This window comes from Ochotona princeps, chromosome 1 (genome assembly GCF_030435755.1).
Source record: "Ochotona princeps isolate mOchPri1 chromosome 1, mOchPri1.hap1, whole genome shotgun sequence".
NCBI classification, from domain to species: Eukaryota; Metazoa; Chordata; class Mammalia; order Lagomorpha; family Ochotonidae; genus Ochotona; species Ochotona princeps.
In genome coordinates, this window is record NC_080832.1 from 109,756,862 (window position 1) to 109,776,668 (window position 19,807).

Below are 19,807 nucleotides of genomic sequence, written 5' to 3' on the forward strand. Positions count from 1 at the left end.
CTACTGGCTCACTCCCCAAATGGCCTCAATGGCAAGGGTTGGGACAGCCAGAGGTTAAAACCCTGGAACTTCATCCATGCCTCCCATGTTGGTGGCAGGGACTCAAGTAAGTGAGCAATCCACTGCCACTTTCTCAGGCACATTAGCAGGAAGCTGGATCCAGAGTAAACCATGTCAAGCAGCAACTTCGTCCTGCCACACCAGCAACGAAAAGGGTAACTTTGGGGCAAGATCACTGCCTGTCACTTACTCCTAATTTTGAAACAATGATATACCAGTTCTCAAGCACTAATTAGGCTACTACACCAAGTATGGACTTTATCATGGTGTAGTAGTTCCTTCAGTACTCCTAATTGGAATCTAAATAATTCCTATGAACAAAAAATAGGATCCTCAGTCTAAACTCTTCCACCTATATATCAGCAATATTTCCATCATCTTTTAAGTTGAAAGTATAAACCAAATGTAATCCTTCTAAACAAAGGGTGCTAATTTTATTTTACTAGTAGACAATCTTGCACTTTACATTTTGCCCCTTGCTAGGTTCTCCTGGCACCCTTATAAGTATATTTGTAATATGCTGTTCTTGTGCACAGAACAAATAGAAAGCAAATAAATTAATTCCCATTATGATTTCTCTAGAATTCTACTTCACTAAGCAAGGTACTGCTTACTCTACAATTAATTTTAATACTGTAACAGGAAGACTTTTTCCTTTATGTTTTAATCTGGAGACAAGAACAAATCCAGTAATAGAATGTCAACATTAATTTGAGAGGAGATGAAAAATGACTTAATAACACTGCAGCAGAATTAATATTGTACAATAGATCATGGAACCATGAAACTCTTGACAAATTCATTTCTGTATCACTGTATATTCTCGCTAATAGTGCAAAGAACATCTCAAAGACTGTTAAAACCTTACTACACAAATGCAGATCAACTTGCCCTACAAAGAGATATATTTTCCAAAAGGTGGGAAAATAGAACTGTCTTAACCCATGCACATATTGCATTTAGACACAGCTTGAAGATGAAGGTAGACAGAGTGATTTTGAGCAGTAAGCCAACACATGACGGAAAGCATTACAATTCAGAAAATTAAGTTAATGTTACAAGGAAATGTTTCCACTTCAATATTTTTAACCCAAGGAATTAAGAATGGAAAACACAGCACCAAATGATTCAACAGAGCCTTTTATTCCCAAACATCTCCAAACAGGTTGCCAAGCTAATACACCCAACAGCAATATCCTACCCTGGTTCAACATGAGAGAAGCTACCAGGCCTTTAAACAAATTATACATGAAAAATAACTTGTTTCCAGATAACATGGTCTTGTATGGACTAGATTTATTTCCCTGCTTGAAACAACAAAGTAATCCATATAGCAGTTAAAAACTCTGGACAACAAGAAAGAGGAAAAAAAATAGGCAGTGATTCCAGAAAGATGGGAAACAAAGGAGTCCAGTTCTACCCAAGTGTCATTTATTGTCTCACAGAGTTTTCAGGCCAAAGAATAGCGAAAAAAGAATGAGGCATGGAGCCTGGCAGCAGTCTTGGCTTTGTGGCCAGACAACTTAGCAGCTGCAGCTCTAAGAACCCTGTGCTGGGTTTCTCTGCTTTTGCCATCTTAAAACTCCGAATAATGCTTGAATAAAGGGCCATTCTTTCGTTTGACAAGCGCACCCAGAAAGTATATAATCAGTCTTGTCCAAAAATTGCCTGAGTTAAGGAAAAAACCTAAGAGTCAAGTTAAGAATAAAATAGACACTTTGACAGGAGAAAAGAAAACATAAGGCTCTCTCTAACAGAAAGCATAAGAGGGAACAGCACTGGACACATACATAGAGACAGAAATAGCATCTGTTTCCAAAGGGCAGACTTCAACAATTTAAAATTTAGGGACACTAAGAGTATTTAAGGTCTTCCCTCAGAAATAGAAAACAATCAGCACTAGACTAAACAACACTTTGAATCCATCTTTAGATACATCATAAAAGCATGACCTCAAAAGATTCAACTGTGTGTAGTTGTATGGCAGTTTCCCTTTCTTTCTGTTGAATTTTTCCATGGTTTGCTACTTAGCATCAATTACTACCAAAAATAGTAAACATTTAAAAAATTACAGAAATACATATAAATACAAAATACATACAGAAAATAAAATTTCACACAAACATAAGTTTTATCACAGTATCATATTATTAGTTATTAATCTCTTACTGTGATACTTCATTAACTTTTTTTTTTAAAAGATTTTATTGTTATTGGAAAGCCGGATATACACAGAGGAAGAGACAGAGAGGAAGATCTTCCATCCGATGTTTCACTCCCCAAGTGAGCTGCAACAGGCCGGTGCGCACCAATCTGAAGCCAGGAACCAGGAACCTCTTCCGGGTCTCCCACGTGGGTGCAGTGTCCCAAAGCCTTGGGCCGTCCTCGACTGCTTTCCCAGGCCACAGGCAGGGAGCTGGATGGGAAGTGGAGCTGCTGGGATTAGAACTGGCGCCCATATGGGATCCCGGGGCATTCAAGGCGAGGACTTTAGCCGCTAGGCCACGCTGCCGGGCCCTACTTCATTAACTTTTAAAATAACCAATGAGCTCGGTTCCATCTGTGGTTTCAGGAATCCAATGGGGGTACTGGAAAGTATTTCCACAGTAAAAGAGGGGCCGCTAGAACTGAACTGCATCTCAGATCAAAGGTTAAGATTTGTAGCTAGGGCCCTATGTAATGGCTAATGCTAAATCCTCACCTTGCATGCGCCGGGATCCCATACAGGCACTGGTTCATGTCCTGGCTGCTCCACTTCCCATCCAACTTCCTGCTTGTGGCCTGAGAAAGCAGTGGAGGTCTTCCCAAAGCCTTGGGACCCTGCACCCAGGTGGGAAACCTGGAAGAAGTTCCTGGCTTCTGGTTTCAGATCGGCTTAGTTCCAGCCATTCCAATGTGGGAAGCAAACCAGTGGATGGAAGGTCTTTCTGTCTCTCCATATTTCCATACATATTATCTACCTTTCCAATAAAAATAAATAAATCTTTAAAAAAAAAAGATTTGTAGCTAAACATAAAATATTCAGTACCCAACAAGGTAAAAATCACTATCTGGTATTAAAAGAAAGATAATCAGCTATACAAAGAAGTGAAAAAAAACATGACCCTTATTAAGGGAGAACCATCAGCTGCTTCCCCTTACAATCCAACTCCCTGATGATAGTGAAAGTAGCCTAAGGGTTTGGGACCCTGTCATTGATGTGAGACTTCCAGATGAAGCTCCTGCCTTCCTGGATTCCTGGTTTCAGCCTGGCCCAATCCTGACTGTTGCAGCCATCTAGGGAGTAAACCAGAGTATGCAAGATATCTGTCTCTCCTCCTCTATCTGTAAATTTCACTTTCAAATAAATAAATACTTTAAAATTTTTAAATAATCAACCAATCCAACAAAGGACTGACATAACATTGGACTTCAGAGAGATCAACATGAAAACACAATGTAACTTGTTGGCTACTGCTACAGCAGCAGTGAGGCAGAAAGTTATGGCATTAAATATCTTTTTCTAAAAACAAAATTATTTCATTGGAAAGGAATATTTACAGAGAGAAGGAGACACAGAAGGAAAGATCTTCCATCCAGTGGGTCACTCCCCAAAATGGCCGCAACATCCGGAGCTGAGCCAACGCAAAGTCAAGAGCCAGCAGCATCTTTTGGATCTCCTGTGCAGCTGCAAGTTCCCAAGACTCTGGGTGTCCTTATCTACTTTCCCAGGCTATAAGCAGAGAGCTGGATGAGAACTGGAGCAGCCAGTTCTCATGACAGTGTGCCATTTGACAACACAAACACTGGAAAGGGGCACCACAACAGACCTCTCTCTTTTATAGGTATGAATGCTAGGTTTCAACTATCTCATCTAAGCAGGAAGTGGGCTCCTTTCCTAGGAATGCCAACCCTAATTCATTTTGTCTTGAAACATATACAGATTGCTTGTAGTAGTCACAATAATAATATTTTCCATGAGGTGCCAGGTTGTATGAACAATTTTCTCATTGAAGTCGAGGCTGTCAACACTTATTTCATCTTTCTTTTGCTTGCCGCTCGCACAGACTTTCCGAGGCTTCAAATTTGTGCGAGGTTTATTGTTTTCCTGTGATGGTTCTAGAGTTATATCTTGCTTTGTATTCCTGTCAAACATTCTGAAGAAAATATTGTAAGATCCAATCATGACAACACTGTCCGATCTATTCCAACAACATTCAGATTTGTCAAATATGCAGTCATTTTCGTATAGTGAACAAAGTTTACTTCCAAAGTATTCATGCACCTAATGTTTCCACAGGCCTGTTTTCCATATTTAAGTCCCAAATTTTGACTAACAAATAGTCTCTAGTCATATATTGACCACTATGGATGAATTTTATATCAGAAATAGAAAACATGATTTCAGCAAAAAATGACCTGTTACTGGGGTCTTCTGGTTCAATTTAGAATGCCTATCACAGAGCGCAGATGCCCCCATGTCACAAAAACAGTGGTTAGGTGCCACAAAGTAGGTGGCAATGCCTTAACTATATGCATGTTGTCAGGCCTGAGGGCCTCTTCCTCTTCCTCTTCCTGAGGGCCTCTTTCTCCTTGTCAAGGAGAGTGCTAACCTTCTCTCATTTCATATAACACCAAGTTCAGAAATTTTGAATGAAGCAAAAGTTGACTATTTTCCTTCAGACAGACAACAAATGCACAGGTCACTGTGTCCATTTTTGAGGTAAAGGACTAATCTAACCTTATAACACAATACACTGGCTACTGTACTATGCATCCAGGTTATAGTAAATGCTTTCTAAGTAGAAGAGAAAGAACATTTCAGAACTTCCCAGCTGTGAAATTTGGGAGTAAAAATAGTTCTTACATCATTTCATGAACAAATCAAGAAAAAGACAATTTCTGACTTCAAGCAGGCCTTTAGATGCAGGAAAACCTCCAAGGCATCACACCATTTTCAGCACCACAAGCTCTGGTACTCAGATTCATGCTCTGGAGCTGCACTGTCTGATGCAGAAACCAAAAGTCTGTTTGAATCAATTTAGAGGAAATAAAGGGGGAAATGTGGTTTCCTGGTCACACTACCCACTTCTGAAGTGTTTAATGACCTCATGTGGCCGGTGGCTATCACAGTAGGTACATGAAAATAAAACACTTCCATCATCACAGAAGTTCTCATTAGACAATACTGCAGAATGATGCATACAGTAGATGAACGCTCTTTGTCTTAAACTCTTTATTCATTTAATGTTTCAATATTTAATTATATATGAACGCATACCTATCCTAAAGATATTTTCTAAAAATTCTTTAAATTATTTTGGTTCCCCTTTAACGACTCCTGGATCCTGTGCTCCCTTTGCAGTCTGAAGAAGGCACTGCAGTCAGAACCATGTCCTGATGAAAAAAGCCTCTGGTAGCAATAAAAGTTGTCCTTTAAAAAAAAAAAATTCTTTGAATTTTCCATTATTTGGGTATATGTACTAATTCTGAGGTGTCATCAATAATCTAGGATACTCCAAGTTGTCCTGTACCCTTCAGTACATTTAAAGATTGACAAAGAAACTCATGACAGTTTCACCAAATGAGTTAACTCAGGAATTGAGAAAAAACAACCCAATAATTAAAAGCCATGGAAACAGAACCATGAATGACTTTGACAAATGAACTTAGGAGAGGGAAATGTCAATAAATTTCCATAAGTGCAAAGGTTTTTTTCCTCAAACTATCACTTTAGGAATGGATATAAATATTGGAAAATAGCATGAATAACTGAGGTCCACTTTCAGTTATACAGGATTTTCACTGTTGCCATTTATTAATGACTTCACAGCATCTGTCCCTGATTGACTGCTAACAAAACTAACCTGGTTTACAGATGGAGGAAGCAATCATCTGCTCGATCACCTTCCTCTTTTACTTAACTATCTTCTGGATGGATGGATGGATGGATGGATGAGAGAGAGAGAGAGAGAGAGAGAGAAGCTTCCCCAATGTCATGTCAAATATAATTGGGTTCAAGACTTCACAAAAAACTAGAAAGTACATAAAGTACAGCACCTGTTCAATCGTTGAATAACATAATCCAATTCAAATACATTGAGAGCTATCGAGACTATGAATTACTATTGGATGTTTAAAATCCTAATTTTAGTCCTAACTCAAAGATCTTCAAACTGAACATTACCAAAATTTCATCTATCTACAATGATCTGAAAAATGCTGGTTAATTCTCCCCTTAACAAGCACTGGGATCACATATGGGTGCCAATTCATGTCCTGGCTCCACTTATCCAATTTCCTGTTTATAGCCTGGAGAAGCAGAAAGGGATGGTGCAAAGCCTTGGGATCCTGCACAAGCATGGGAAACCCAGAAAAAACTCCTGGCTGCTTACTTTGGATCAGCTCAGCTGCTTCGGACTGGCTCACCCACTGCTGCCACGAGGAGAAAGAACCAGGGATGGAAAATCTGTCTCTCCTTCTCTCTGTAAATCTGCCTTTCCAATAAAACTAAATAAATCTTTTTTAAAAAAAAAAGGCTGGGCAGCTACATCTATTATTCCAATGCCATATTTAATATGTACCAGGCCTCTGGGGATTTATTTTCATTTACAGAGAAACAGATTATTTCTGAGGCCTCATAGAAGCAAATACAAGTTTCTAACACTGGCAAAATACGGGGCTTATATGCTAATTCCAGCTCTATTAGATTCTTTGCATCCAGCTGAAATAGCCAGTGCCTTAAGTAGCTATAAAGAGCAGCTTTCCACTGAGAGAAATGGGACAAGTGGATCCCACCAAACCAAGTAAATGGCTAACAGGGTTAATCTAAAACAACAGGAGGGAGGTCACTTGATCCAGAGTTCAAAGTAAGTAGAGGAACAATAATGCACACAGCAAAGTTCTCAGTCTGTTTTTCCATCTCTACCACACACTCAATAACCATTTTAAGAAGCAATTATTTAATAAGGAAAAATATATCAGTTACAAGAATCTGATGCAAATGCAATATGAAACTCATTTTCACTATTAGGACAGAGAAAATAACAAAAATATGGAAACCAAATATTGCCACTTCAAATAAAACTAAGTAAAATATTAGAAACAAGTTTGGTATTTCTAATAGCAGATTGTCATTTTGGAAGAAAGTTAACAACATGTGGGAAGGAAGCTAAAAACTTCATCCAGTAATCAGCAACTTCACAGCACTACTCACAAGGCAAAATCAGTAGGTAACAAGAGAGAACTTTAGCCTGGACTAGTTGATAATGGCCAACTGAAGACCCACTCCTGTACACAAAACACAGAACAGCATATCTCCTTGGATTACACAATATTCTTGAGTGTAAACAAACACTATTCACAATAAGATGAAGGCACTTAGATGGCTTAGAGAAAAAAATTTACATCATCTAGATTATGGATTCAACAATGACAAGAACAGCAAAAGTAGTCTGATATATACTGGTAAAGAAAGGAGTGGAAAATACTACTACTCAAATAACAAAGTAAAAATTATAAGCTAAAAGATATTCCTGATGCAGACAGCATCATTCTAATGTTTGTAAACACACCTATCAATCCAAATTGTGGACTTCTATTAACAAAGACTAAGGCAGAACGAATTAAAGGAGTACCAGATCAAATCACAGTCTTTACTAATCCCTGGGAGCTTCTATTCCAATCCTATTTTCTATCCTGAAATTTGAGTCAAGGTTTCTGATCTACTGGCAGAAGTACTTAGGCTACATAGTAGGTAGCTCTTTGCACACAACCAAATTCTGTCAATACACAGTGACTGGCACTTATGTGGAAAAAAAAAACTCTACATGCAACATTTTCTGCAACTTTTAATTTCAACTTTCAAAAACTAAGAGAGATTTAAAGAACTGCCATTTAACATAGATCCAAATCACAAACCATTCACCCTTTTTTGTGTGCGTCATGGAAAATTTGGTAATTTTTTACTCTATCTGTGTTTCTTACTCTGTAGAGATAACAGCATTCTAATAAGCCCTGTAACTTCTCTAACTCTAATAACTGAATAAAAGGAGATCTGATTGTGTCTTAAACAAAATTAATAACAATCTTCTAAGCAAAGTTAACATCAAAGCAGTTTCCCTCTGGCAGAGTAAATGCCGAAAGGGCTTGTGCTTTGGCACAGCAGGTAAAGCCACTACCTGCAATACCATATCAAGTCGCAGCTGTCCCATTTCTGATTCAGCTCCCTACTAATGTGCCCATGAAAGCAACAGAGATGGATCACGTGCTTGGGCTTTAGCACCACGTGGGAGGCCCAGAAGAAGCTCCTGGCTTCAGAGGAGCCCAGCTCTGGCCATTTTACCACTTGGGAAGTGAAATTGACAGATGAAGGAACTCACTCAATCACTCCCTTTATGTGTGTGTCTCTCCTGCTCAATATGTAAATTTGTTTTAAAATTTTAAAAATCTCATATAAATCTATATAATTGCACAGTGATTGAACTGAGACAAAGAAGTGACAGCAAAACTACAAAGCAATCAGAATTAACTTCAGTACCAGACCATTTCTCATCCCTAAAAATGTTCAATCCTTGGGAGTACTCTGATCAGAACTGTATATTTGATTATGCAATGCATCTTTCTCTTACTTAGCAAAACTCCATACTACACTTGTGTAAATGCACAACTATTACTTCTTGAAGAATTTTAGTTATAAGATTTCATGATATATCCAAACTGCTGGATAAACTCTGGGTTGTTTTCAAAACACACTAGGTTAGAATAAACTTCCTTACCAGCTTAATAAAGTATGACTTCTGCAAATAAATATACCGTAGCCATTGTGTCACATGACTCCATCACTATCCCATTTTTCACTGTGGAGAACTGTAAACTCTGAGAAACTGTTAGCAATCCTTCCTGCTTATTTTCACCATGGAACAGCACATACCAAATATAACTGACTCTCCACCTGCACATTAACACTCAGCGTCAGGCTTCCTAATGATTCTCTAATGGTCAGCTTCTCAAATCTGCCAAGGTGCAGTCAATACATCCAGTATGCTCAAAACCTGCTCTCCATCATAACTGGTCTTCTGAATGCATAAACATCCTACCAAAACTCACCCCAGCACTTTAGTGAAGATTCCTTTTTTTCTTCTTCTCATCCACTCTAAGTCCTCATGCCTATCCAACAACCAACATTTATGCGGAAAAGAACTTGTTTTATCTTAAATTTCAATTGAAACTTCTAGAGACATCCCATTAAGTTTCAATTTCTTGTCAAACGAACTCCATAAAGTTACGTGATCATCCTAGAACACAAATGACTGATCCAGGCTGAATCTGGTAACTGTCATTTTTTTCGACTCTACTGTTCAACTCCTCCAATTTAGGTACTGCAATTGGTTCTCTGCCAGCCACAGCATAATCGTTTTAGAGAAGTCTTAATGTTGTGAGTTATGTCAAACAGCAAAAACATCAAAATGATAAAATTAAGTAGAATAATATAGTCACTAAGAAAATTCATTCTGGCAGGGCCAACACTGAGGCATCGCATATTAAGCTGCGATTTGAGATGGCAGAATTTCATCTCAAAGAGTCACTTCAAGACCTGGTTCCTCTGGGTCTGATCCCTTTCCTGCTAGTATGTCTGGAAGGCAGGGTCCGTGGGACCAAGTGAATACAGGAGACCAGAGTGGCGCTCCTGGCTTACACCTGGGTGTTGAGGCCACGTGGGAGCAAACCAGAGCAAGGAAGGAATACTCTCCTTCCCCCTGCCCCCCACTTTGAATAATTAAACAAATATTTTTAAAGAAGTGGAAAGTTGTTCAAACTACACGTCACGGCCAAAAAAGAACATTTATTCAATCATCCTTCAAAGATACGTTACTAGAATTATAAAAGATAAAATCAAATCAAAGCCTACAAAACAACTGGTTGGTTCCTCAAAACGTCCAAGCTCATGAAAATCAAGAAGAGACTACCAAACTGCTTCAGAATGAAATATGCTTAAAGAAAGGGGGGGGGGCGGGAGGGATTCCTTGTTGGGACAGTGCCATGATTTAGTAGATTAATCCTTCACCTGCAGTGCCAGCATGTCATATGGGCGCTGGTTCAAGTCCTGGCCACTCCATTATTAATACAGTTCTCTGTTAACGTGTCTGGGAAAGCAGCAGCGGATGGTCCCAGTTCTTGGGCCCCTGCATCCACATGGGAGATTCAGAAGAAGCTCCAGGCTCCTGGCTTCAGACCAGTCCAGCTCCACTAAAGTCAATGAGGCCATTTAGGGAATAAACAAGCAGATGGAAGGTCTTTCTCTCTCAGTCTCTCCTTTCTCTGTAAATCTACCTTTCAAATAAAAATAAATATTTACTAAACAAAAAATGCACAAGAAAACTTTGAATGTGATGTTAAACTAAAATGACAGCAATGTACCATGGCTAATACCCAATTCTGATTATATTTTATAGTTACAAAAAAAAACTAAGTAAAGAAAATAAAAGCATAATTTGGAGGTCATGGAACATCATTACCAGTTTTGCAACTTTCCTTCCAATGCTTCTAGAAAAAGTTACTTAAGAGTTTTGTTTTGCTTAAAATAAAAAAAAATAAAAATCCGTTTGGGAAACTGGCAAATCTAGGTTCAAAATCAGGTATAGTGACTTAGGAAGCATAGACTTTAAAAAGGTTCCTTAATCTTTCTAAAGCCTTGCTTTCTCAGTGAGTAAGAAGGCTCAGTCAGTGATAGGAAGCAAGATACATTTACAAAACCACATCGCACAATACCTGGCACTTACTATGTAATTTCAAACTGCCAGTTAATCTAAGGACAAAATCTGACCAAGCATGATTAGTTTTCCCTAAAATACCTGGACTACGTGGCACCACGGCTACATGTAGCATTTTACAGATTTTCAACTATCAACCATAGTTGTGTTCCTAGAGCTTGTCATTTTCAGTTCAGCATCACCTGCACAGTCTATCTCCGGCTTGGCACAGAAGGAAAGGCAAACACCGTGCCCCTCAGGTCTGTGAATCTGAACATTTCATCAACAACCCTCTAGTCTGGTTTGAGGTTCTGCCTCAGGCATCCTTACAGTGTTTCTCTCTGGTGACACTGCCAGTGACTGGTCCCTCTCAGTCCACAGGCAGCAATGCTCAGTATCCTCCTCAAACCTACTTAGCACAGCTGATCTGTCCTTGAAACAAATTTATGGCTTATCTGGCAGGAGGGTTTTCTGCACAACTCAAAGACAAAGAAAACAACGACAGCTATATCACCTGGGAAGCAAGGAGCAACAATCACTAAGCAAGGAATTTCAAAAGATTGAGACATACCACGCACTGTCTGGGTCAAGAAAAGTATTTGAACTCCGGGCTACTTACTATTTATCCAACAGGAATGGTTCCATTTTTCATCAAATGCATGTTAGTATACAAATATTCTACCTTCTGTGAGACTTACCACTTGCTAAGGCACTGCTACTCAAATTACAACCCATAAAGTCAACACCATTCTGCAAACTGTTAATGGTCTATACTGCCGTAAGCAGAAAAATTAAAGGGAAAATACTTAAATTCCTGACAGAATAACTATGCTGAATATAATAATAATGATCAGTGGTTATATAGCCTTTCTTCATTGTTATTGATCTTTAAACTAGCAATACATTTATAGTGTACTTTATGATCATACTGGATGACAGAATGAGTTTGGAGGGAAAAAGAAAATAATCTTTTACCACAGTATGAAAAGCAATACACTAAGATTATCATATCCTATTTACACAATAAGTTAACATTTAACATTATTAAATCCTCACAGCAAACTACATCCTATGACTACTCATATTTCCCAAGTGAGAATACAAAGGCTCAGAAGATACAAAGGCTTAAACATCTGTCTGACTTCTAAAAAAATTATCAACTTAATTGGAACTATGAGAGAAAGAACTCTTAGTGCATAACAGACCAGTCAGTACCTACTGTACACAGGCGTTTTGGCTTAGCTCTGTAGTATGTGAGTGCATAGGCCATCAAATCTTCATTTCAAGTAAACATAAAGTAGATGATCTCTTACGAAGATTCGAGAACAGCAACTGGACCATTGTCAGACTAAATATGACTGGATAGAAGGTTCTCGCTTGACATGACATGCAGCCTTATGGTCATTAATCACCGCTCTTACCCTTCAGGTGACTAACAGTCATCTCAAACCTGATAATAACCAGAATTCTTAAGGTTACTTCCCACTCCTATCTGATGCCTGAAATGTTAACATTTCTTGGCAAAGCTCAGGTGCACACTGGTTAGTCATAGGGTGCTAATTTTTTATATAAATAGTTATTTTATTGGAAAGGCAGATTTACAGAGAGAAGACAAGGCAGAAAGGTAGATCTTCTGTCTGCTGGTTCACTCACAAAGTAGCCACAATGGCCAGGGCTAGAGCTGAACCAATCAAAAGTCAGGAGCCAGGAGATTCTTCCAGGTCTCCCACACAGATGCAGGGTCCCAAGGCTTTGGGCCATCCTTGACTGCTTTCCCAGGTAACAAGCAGGGAGCTGGATGGGAAGTGGGACTGTCGGGAACATGAACCGGCGCCCATATGCGATCCCAGGTGTGCAAAGCGAGGACTTTAGCCATTAGACCGTTCCAGGCCCACAGGCCGTATTTTATAAAATCCTTTCCTCCTGCCTCATGGCGTAAGGATCCATTATCATGTGGCAATCCAAGACAATTCATGTTTGTTAACATCTCTTATAAAATGATCATCTAGATAGCATTGAGTTTGTGTGTCTCTTTAATTTCATGGTCCCTTTTGCCTTTGGAAGCTGATTCTTACACATCAGATTTTCCAAAAACATTGGCTGTCTCAGAGGAGATGTACAATAATTGCAAAATGAGTGCTTCTGCTTTGCTCTCTCTGCCATGCTTCAATCTAATACAAAGATGGTCCAGTCCAACTGTATCTGCCCACCACCAGTGTAAATTTCTTTCTGCTTCTCTTAGTAGTTCACAGTTCCCACCAAAAGTCACATGGGTCAGAAGTTACAAGATCGACTACTTCATGAATCAGTGATCCCTCCTCAGCCAACCTCACAGTATGGTGGGCAACTGACCAAGAACCTTTATGAATTCACTTAAAGCATTAGGGATCGGTATAGGATATCTGCTGGGGTCCATGTGATGGGTGTGGAAGACAGGAAGGTGTGAAGAGTATTGCTCCATTGCAGGCAGGGCCGCAAGGAACTTCCCGGCTGTTTGGCAGGGTCCCGGCGGATGTCTCTACAACCACCTGAATGCGGCTCCACCTCTCTTTGCATGGACACCGGACAATCCCGCTGAGATTTCTGTAATTTATTTAGGCATTGTCTGCCTCTGTGGAGTTAATGTTTACTATCAATGTGAGCTTGGAAGTTGCTGATACCGGTTTAGCAAAAGGCCCTTTTATTGCTGCCCCCATTGACCATATGCTAATCAAGGGTGCTAAGTCTCCAGGTGTAGGGGAAACCTATTCTTTCCCTCTTTCTTTGATCTTTAGGTCCTGCCTTCTGTGATACATTTCCTCCCTTAACTGATTCAAGACTAGCTATAGAATGAGGATTGCAGTAGGAATGTGTTACTGACTGATAGGCGCCAGGATGGATAACATCCTGCCTTAGGTGAAACAAATGGCAGAATTATCCTTAGAAACACCCACTTGACCATGACGTAAAAAGTCTGAGCCAGAGTTTGACTGGTTCTGTATAAATAAAGCGGACAGCTTTCTCGCATTGTCCACGATGATCATGGAATCCTAGTGGGCCGTCTATTTTCTTTACGCCTCATCCACGCACCCTTCTCGAGTTCCGAACTCAGCTGGAGCTGGACTCCGGCAGATATCAAAATCCATATTTCTTTCACCATATAAAAACTGATTTGGGTAATAAACTCAAAGTTGTAAGGAAAGATTTAGATTCAAGGTCTTTTTTTTTTAAAGAGTTAGAATAGGAAACAACAGGATAAAAATTCAAGGAGAACAAAAGAATGAAACAAAAGAAAAAAACCAGAGTTAAAATACAGCAAACAAGATATGAAAGGAAATGTTAAAATATGGAACACTGATCCAAGCTAAAAAAGGTAACAATTCCTTTCCCACAAAACAGGATTAGGAAGGTAACAAACTTCAAAATTGTGATTTTGCTAGAAGAAATGCAAAGCAAGCAGTTAGATCTCCTCCTTTGTACCCTACATTACTGACTTATCTTGATGCAATATGGCAGAATATTATATCCAAAAAAAAAAAAAAAGCCCAGACAGACTTATCAAGAATTGCCATCTAGAGCTATAAACAATGTTAATCTGATTGAGGGAAAAGAACAGAAAATCAAGGGAAGCACTTCAGAGGGAAGGAGGCTCCACAGTCAGAAGTGGACTAGCTATCATCAACAACTGTTGATGAGGCAGGAAAGAAACAAAGGAAGTAGAAATAGAAACCAGCATGCACTTCATTTTGAGGGGCTGGAGGGTAGGTGGGACTCTAAAGATGGAAGATTATCATCTTAACTTGGAAATTATTAAAAACAGTGATAAAAAAAAGTGTCTGTTTAGAATAAATTAACAAGTACGTAAATATGCCTTTTTTTTTTCTAAATTTCCCATGGAAATTAGAATTTTTTTCGAAATTTCACATGGAAAGAAAGCTACAAGGTTCTGAGATAGTTTCTGGAATATAAGGAGAAAAAGCACATGTTACGTGGATATAATTCATGGAGAGCAAGCATCTCTGCCAAAGAAAAGTTAGTTGTTTGCTTAAGACAACATCACTGATAGTACTCCTTACTGCCTTCTGTCAGTAAGAGGGTATGTGAATATTCCCTAGCAGCAGAGACCTGAAATCTATGTAAATAAACATTTAGCACTTGAGGATTTAACATTTGGTGTTTCAGAGCTCACTACATATAAAAAATAATTCAGCTAACTGTGACTGAACTGATCGTGTAGCAGAATAACTGCGTCTTGCTTGTCTGGTCAATGATCCTAAGCCTATCAGTTCAAGGTTGTTCTTACCATTTTTACTTGACAAGATCTTAATTCCCAAAATTGAGGGACACAGTATTATTATCCAATTTTAAGATAAGAAAGAAAAAAATACATGCTACTTTGGTATCTTAAAAGCTTCACACACATCTACAAATATGAAGGATCCACACTATACTGCTGTTTCAGCATTAATGCCATCCTGCCCAATTAAACTTTAGGTCTTTAAGAGTAGGACTATACATTTACTTCTCCCTATACAGTGCTAATGTAAGTAAACACAGCAGGTATTCATGAAAATCGTATTTTTTTAACAATTATAATTTATGTTCAAGTAGAGCTTGTTTCAGAAGCTCCAGTTACAAGCATTTTCAAAAATAAAATAGGTTATGTTTAAATTATAAGCCTAAAATATCTGCTTCTAGTTATTCTCCATTGAATTCTAGATTTGAACGATGAAGGTTATCCTAATTTACTTTCAGAAAAGTTATAACCAGAAAACATCCCCAGAAAATGATCATTTCTATGCAGCAAGAGTCCAAAAATGCAGGAAGGTCCAAAAATGCTCAGATTTCTATTATAACTATATTTTATGAGGTTGACATTGTGATACCACAGATTAAGCCACTGCCTGCAATGCTGACATCCCCTACCAAATGCTCCACTTCTTATTCAGCCTCTTGCTAAAGGGCTTGGGTTACTGCCACCCATGTGAGAAACCCACACTTCAGCCAGCTGGTGAGTGACCCAACTAATAAACTTCATGCCCTGTATCTCCCTAGGTCTCCCTCATAAATAAATGAACAAATTCTTAAAATATTGTTCATACTGAATATTTGATATGGAATTATTACCATTTTTATAGATGACATTCATAGATATCACACATACTAACATTTGATGACAAAACAGGAAAGAGGAAATATCAGTATGAGGAAAAATTTCAGTCACATTAACTTCTTGAAGCTATTAACGAAAAACAAATTTTTTTAATATTGTGAACATAACAATAACCAAACAGAATTCCTGAGTTTGCAGGCTTCCATATGATTACAAAGCTAGCAATTCTATTTGATGAAGCTAGGCTAAATGCATTTGGAGGAAACTATCAACACTTTCAGAAAAACTACAATGGTAAATGTTGAAACAGCCTCTATGCTGCACATTAACATTACAGAATCAAATCAAAGCTATGATTTTTTTTTTTTTTTTTACATGTAAGGAGGAGAAAGAGAATGTAATCTTCTGCATCTTGGTTTAGTTCTCAAATAGCCTAACAGGCTGGGATGTCCAGGCCAAAGCCAAAAGCTGAGAACCTTCAGTGGGTCCCTAATTATTTGATTGATTTGGAAAACCAAGTGTCAGAAAGATCATCCACCCCTTGGTTCTCTCCCTGAATGACCAGAGCAGTCAGAACCAGGTTGATGCAGCATTCCAAAACTCTAATGAGTCTCCCAATGTAAGCAGCAAATGACCAAGCACAGGACCAAACTCTACTGCCTACCCATGTGCATTAGCAAGAAGCTGAATTGGAAGTGGGGCAGTCGTTGGGGCTCAAACCAGCACTCTGACAGAGGATGCTGGTACTGGGAGCAGCCATTCAAGCTTGATTTGCAGACCACCACTCTGTTAAGTTATGTCATAGCATGTTGCTTAAAAAAAGCAAAGTCCTACATTAACCACAATTCTGAAAGTGAAATCGAGTTATCAATAAAACCACACCTCAGGATTCAATTTTCCATCTTTACTCATCTGGAATTTAGTTTAGTTCTACACAAAGCAATATGAGCAATCTTCAAATATTTCATGGGAAATTCATACGATGTTTTTTCATATAATGAAAAAGCAATACACAAATTTCCCAAAAAATTTACACCAAAATCAGCATATTTTAATTCCATTTTACCGTACACATTTTGAAGCACCATGTACTTTTACTGAAGTCATCAAATGGATACAGAACTAAAGAAAAGACACACTAGCAGCTATGTCAAGACTTTGGTCCCTTCGGGTATTTAACATTATCTGTAGATTTTACTAGGCAAATAAAGCAGCAGCAGTTCAGTCAATTTAAACCTGGAAAATGCGTAAAACAACCTTTGGAGGCAAACTTCAACATAATTCACACCTATCACTACAGAAATTTACCTTTGTAAAACTACAATCCATGTAAACATAAGGTATATTTGTAATAGTCAGGCAAAGCTCCCTAAGAAGTCACAGGTATAGAAGAAAAGCTGACCCATATTCAAGACAAAGTATTGTTAGAAAACCACGTCATTTCAATTTTTTTCTTAAGTAAAAATTAATTCTAGTGCTCAGAATCTGAGTTTAATTATTTATCTTCCATGGATACTAATTAAAGTAGTGGAAAGCAGCAGAAATGTGTTATAAAAATAACCTAACACAAAAAATGGCTTAGAGTAGATATAAATTTTTTGAAAAAATTTTATTGCTAAAGCACAAAGACAAAAAAAAGTCTTCTATCCCGGGTGTCTCATGCTCAGATCCCAGACGCCAGCCACCACACGTGCACATGGTGAGCTGTCCCCGGGCCTGCCTGGGCTCCGGGGCTGCTCCCCTGCCCCAGGGGAGGGGCGCGACCTTGGGCCTGTGGGTTTAAACTTCCTGCAGCCTCCCCGCTGCTGGTGGGTCTCAGGATGGGGCGTATCATGCCTGGATCCAGGCTCCAGCCACCACGTGCACATGGTGAACTGTCCCGGGGCGGCCAGTGCATTTGCTGTCCACCTGATGGCCACCCAGCCAAGGAGCTCTGCGGTTTTGCTTCTTTGAATCACTGTTCAGGCAGCTCTAGGTTGAACCCACTGTGCTTCTGGGATGTGAATCAATCCTTAAGATTCCCAATGACAGTAACTCTTCCTTTGAAGAGCTTGTAATCCAGAAGCTGGCACTGGGGGGCTAATTCTGTCAAGTCAAACCACAGAACCACCTGGAGAGTGCATAATCTAGGAGTGAGAGAAACCTGGGAGGGAAACAGTGGGCTCCTCCCTCTTGGGTTACCACTCCCATGGGAGGGCACGAAAACCAGGACAGGGGCTGAAGTGGCTAGACAGAGAAACACTCAACAAAAGCCATGAGGGTTGGATAGTTGAGCTGGTTAGATAGAACTAAGCTTCAATACCCATCAACATGTACAAGAACCAAATGGGATGTGGAACAGGCTGGACTAGTCTGCTACACAGACTGGCAAACTAGGATAGGGGGCGGGCCTGGTGGGGGTTATTGTGGGTCACTCCAACTAGGCTGCAGCTCCCACTGGTTTATGTGAGGGCCAAGTAAGTGCTGGGCAGAACCAGGCTGGACTGCAACACCCATTGGAAGACAGGGCTGAAAACAGAACCAACCCAGCAATTGCAACCACCAGCTCATTGTGGCAATGGACTGCACCGGATCCTGTGCTTGCTAGAACACACAAGAATCTGGTCTGGGAACACCTCAGACAAAGTTTCTTTGGGGATCTCCCCAACTGAAATGCCGCACTCAGAACCCTACCTAACCAAGAAAAGACAGAAGACAGAACAAGTAAGTCAACCACCTCAGCTATATGTTGGCAGCGAAATACTGGGCAAATAGAGACTCTATGATGGACTATGTCAATCAGTGGATTCTTCAACGACCTCATCGTGCTTGGAGTGGCGAGACTGGCAGCGATTCATAACGGGTGAACTATCAAAACCACTTGAGCAAATATCTCAGAGCATGCCCCACATCTGGGACTTGGAATGGTTGGGAAACTGGGCGGGGCTTCTCCCTCAATATCCCCCTTCCCTCAGATACATGAAGGAAACAATATGGAAATAATAGTCTTACCCACTTTCCTATAACCCTTGAACCTTTTTACCCTAATTAACTATGTAAAGATTGTCAAAAGTATAACAAAAAAAGATATGAAATGAAAAAAAAAGCCTTCTATCACACTAATCTAGTCCAGTCACTCTGTCAGAGTTGTGTAAGATGTCTGCACTGAACAAGTGAAACAAATCAGAGTATACTGCCCTATTTGTGATATACACAGCATCCTGCAGTTACCGCCGAAGGCTTATGCGTAAATTATCCCACCAGGAAAATTTATCAGAGTCACACTACCTTTGCAGAAAATTTCAGTCTACGTCTGTATTGTAACTAGCATAAGGAAGCACTGACGGTCTTCCTAGAACAGACTCCATTTCTTTCAGAACAGGAGCGAGTACCCAGTAACTCTATTTTCATTCTATTTATTTACTACTTATTTTAAGCCTGTGTAACAATTCCTCCACATCAGCCTCTAGATGCTACATCTAAATTTTCTGCTAGAGCAAAAAACAAATCTAGACCACACCTGCACTGCTTCCCAATATATTACTACACTAACCTAATAAAATACAACTTAGGAGTGTACAGCTTTACAGTGTAGTAAGTGCTTTGCAAAATCATTTGATCCTTACACACCTGTACATCAGGCTGCCACCATCTCACCAGAGTAATCTGAGATTACAGAAATGTAAACTGTTTGTCAACAGTCACACAACAAACAAAAGGAAAGCTGGAATCAAAGAAAAACATTTTTACGCCAAGTACAAAATATTAGGCCAACGATACAACACGCTGTGAACAGTTTCTCGCAGAACTTGCAAGTGATGAAAAATTATTCTTCACAGGGTAAAGAGGGGAACCACAATGTTTCTTGTCTGTTTATTCGTTTTCTCCAAGAGGGAAAGCTTGCCTAGTACATGAAAGACATGCCAAACACAGTTAAGTTTCTGAG

The 19,807-nt window shown here is 39.4% G+C and overlaps 1 protein-coding gene and 2 pseudogenes across 1 annotated transcript in view; all 3 read right to left on the minus strand.

Annotated features, from left to right (window-relative positions):
- ZFAND3 (zinc finger AN1-type containing 3) overlaps nt 1–19,807 on the minus strand; it is a 245,042-nt gene that overhangs the window by 127,829 nt on the left and 97,406 nt on the right. The window lies entirely within an intron of this gene.
- LOC105942109 (serine/threonine-protein phosphatase 2A 55 kDa regulatory subunit B alpha isoform-like) lies at nt 3,880–5,934 on the minus strand (annotated as a pseudogene).
- LOC118758435 (U6atac minor spliceosomal RNA) lies at nt 4,524–4,674 on the minus strand (annotated as a pseudogene).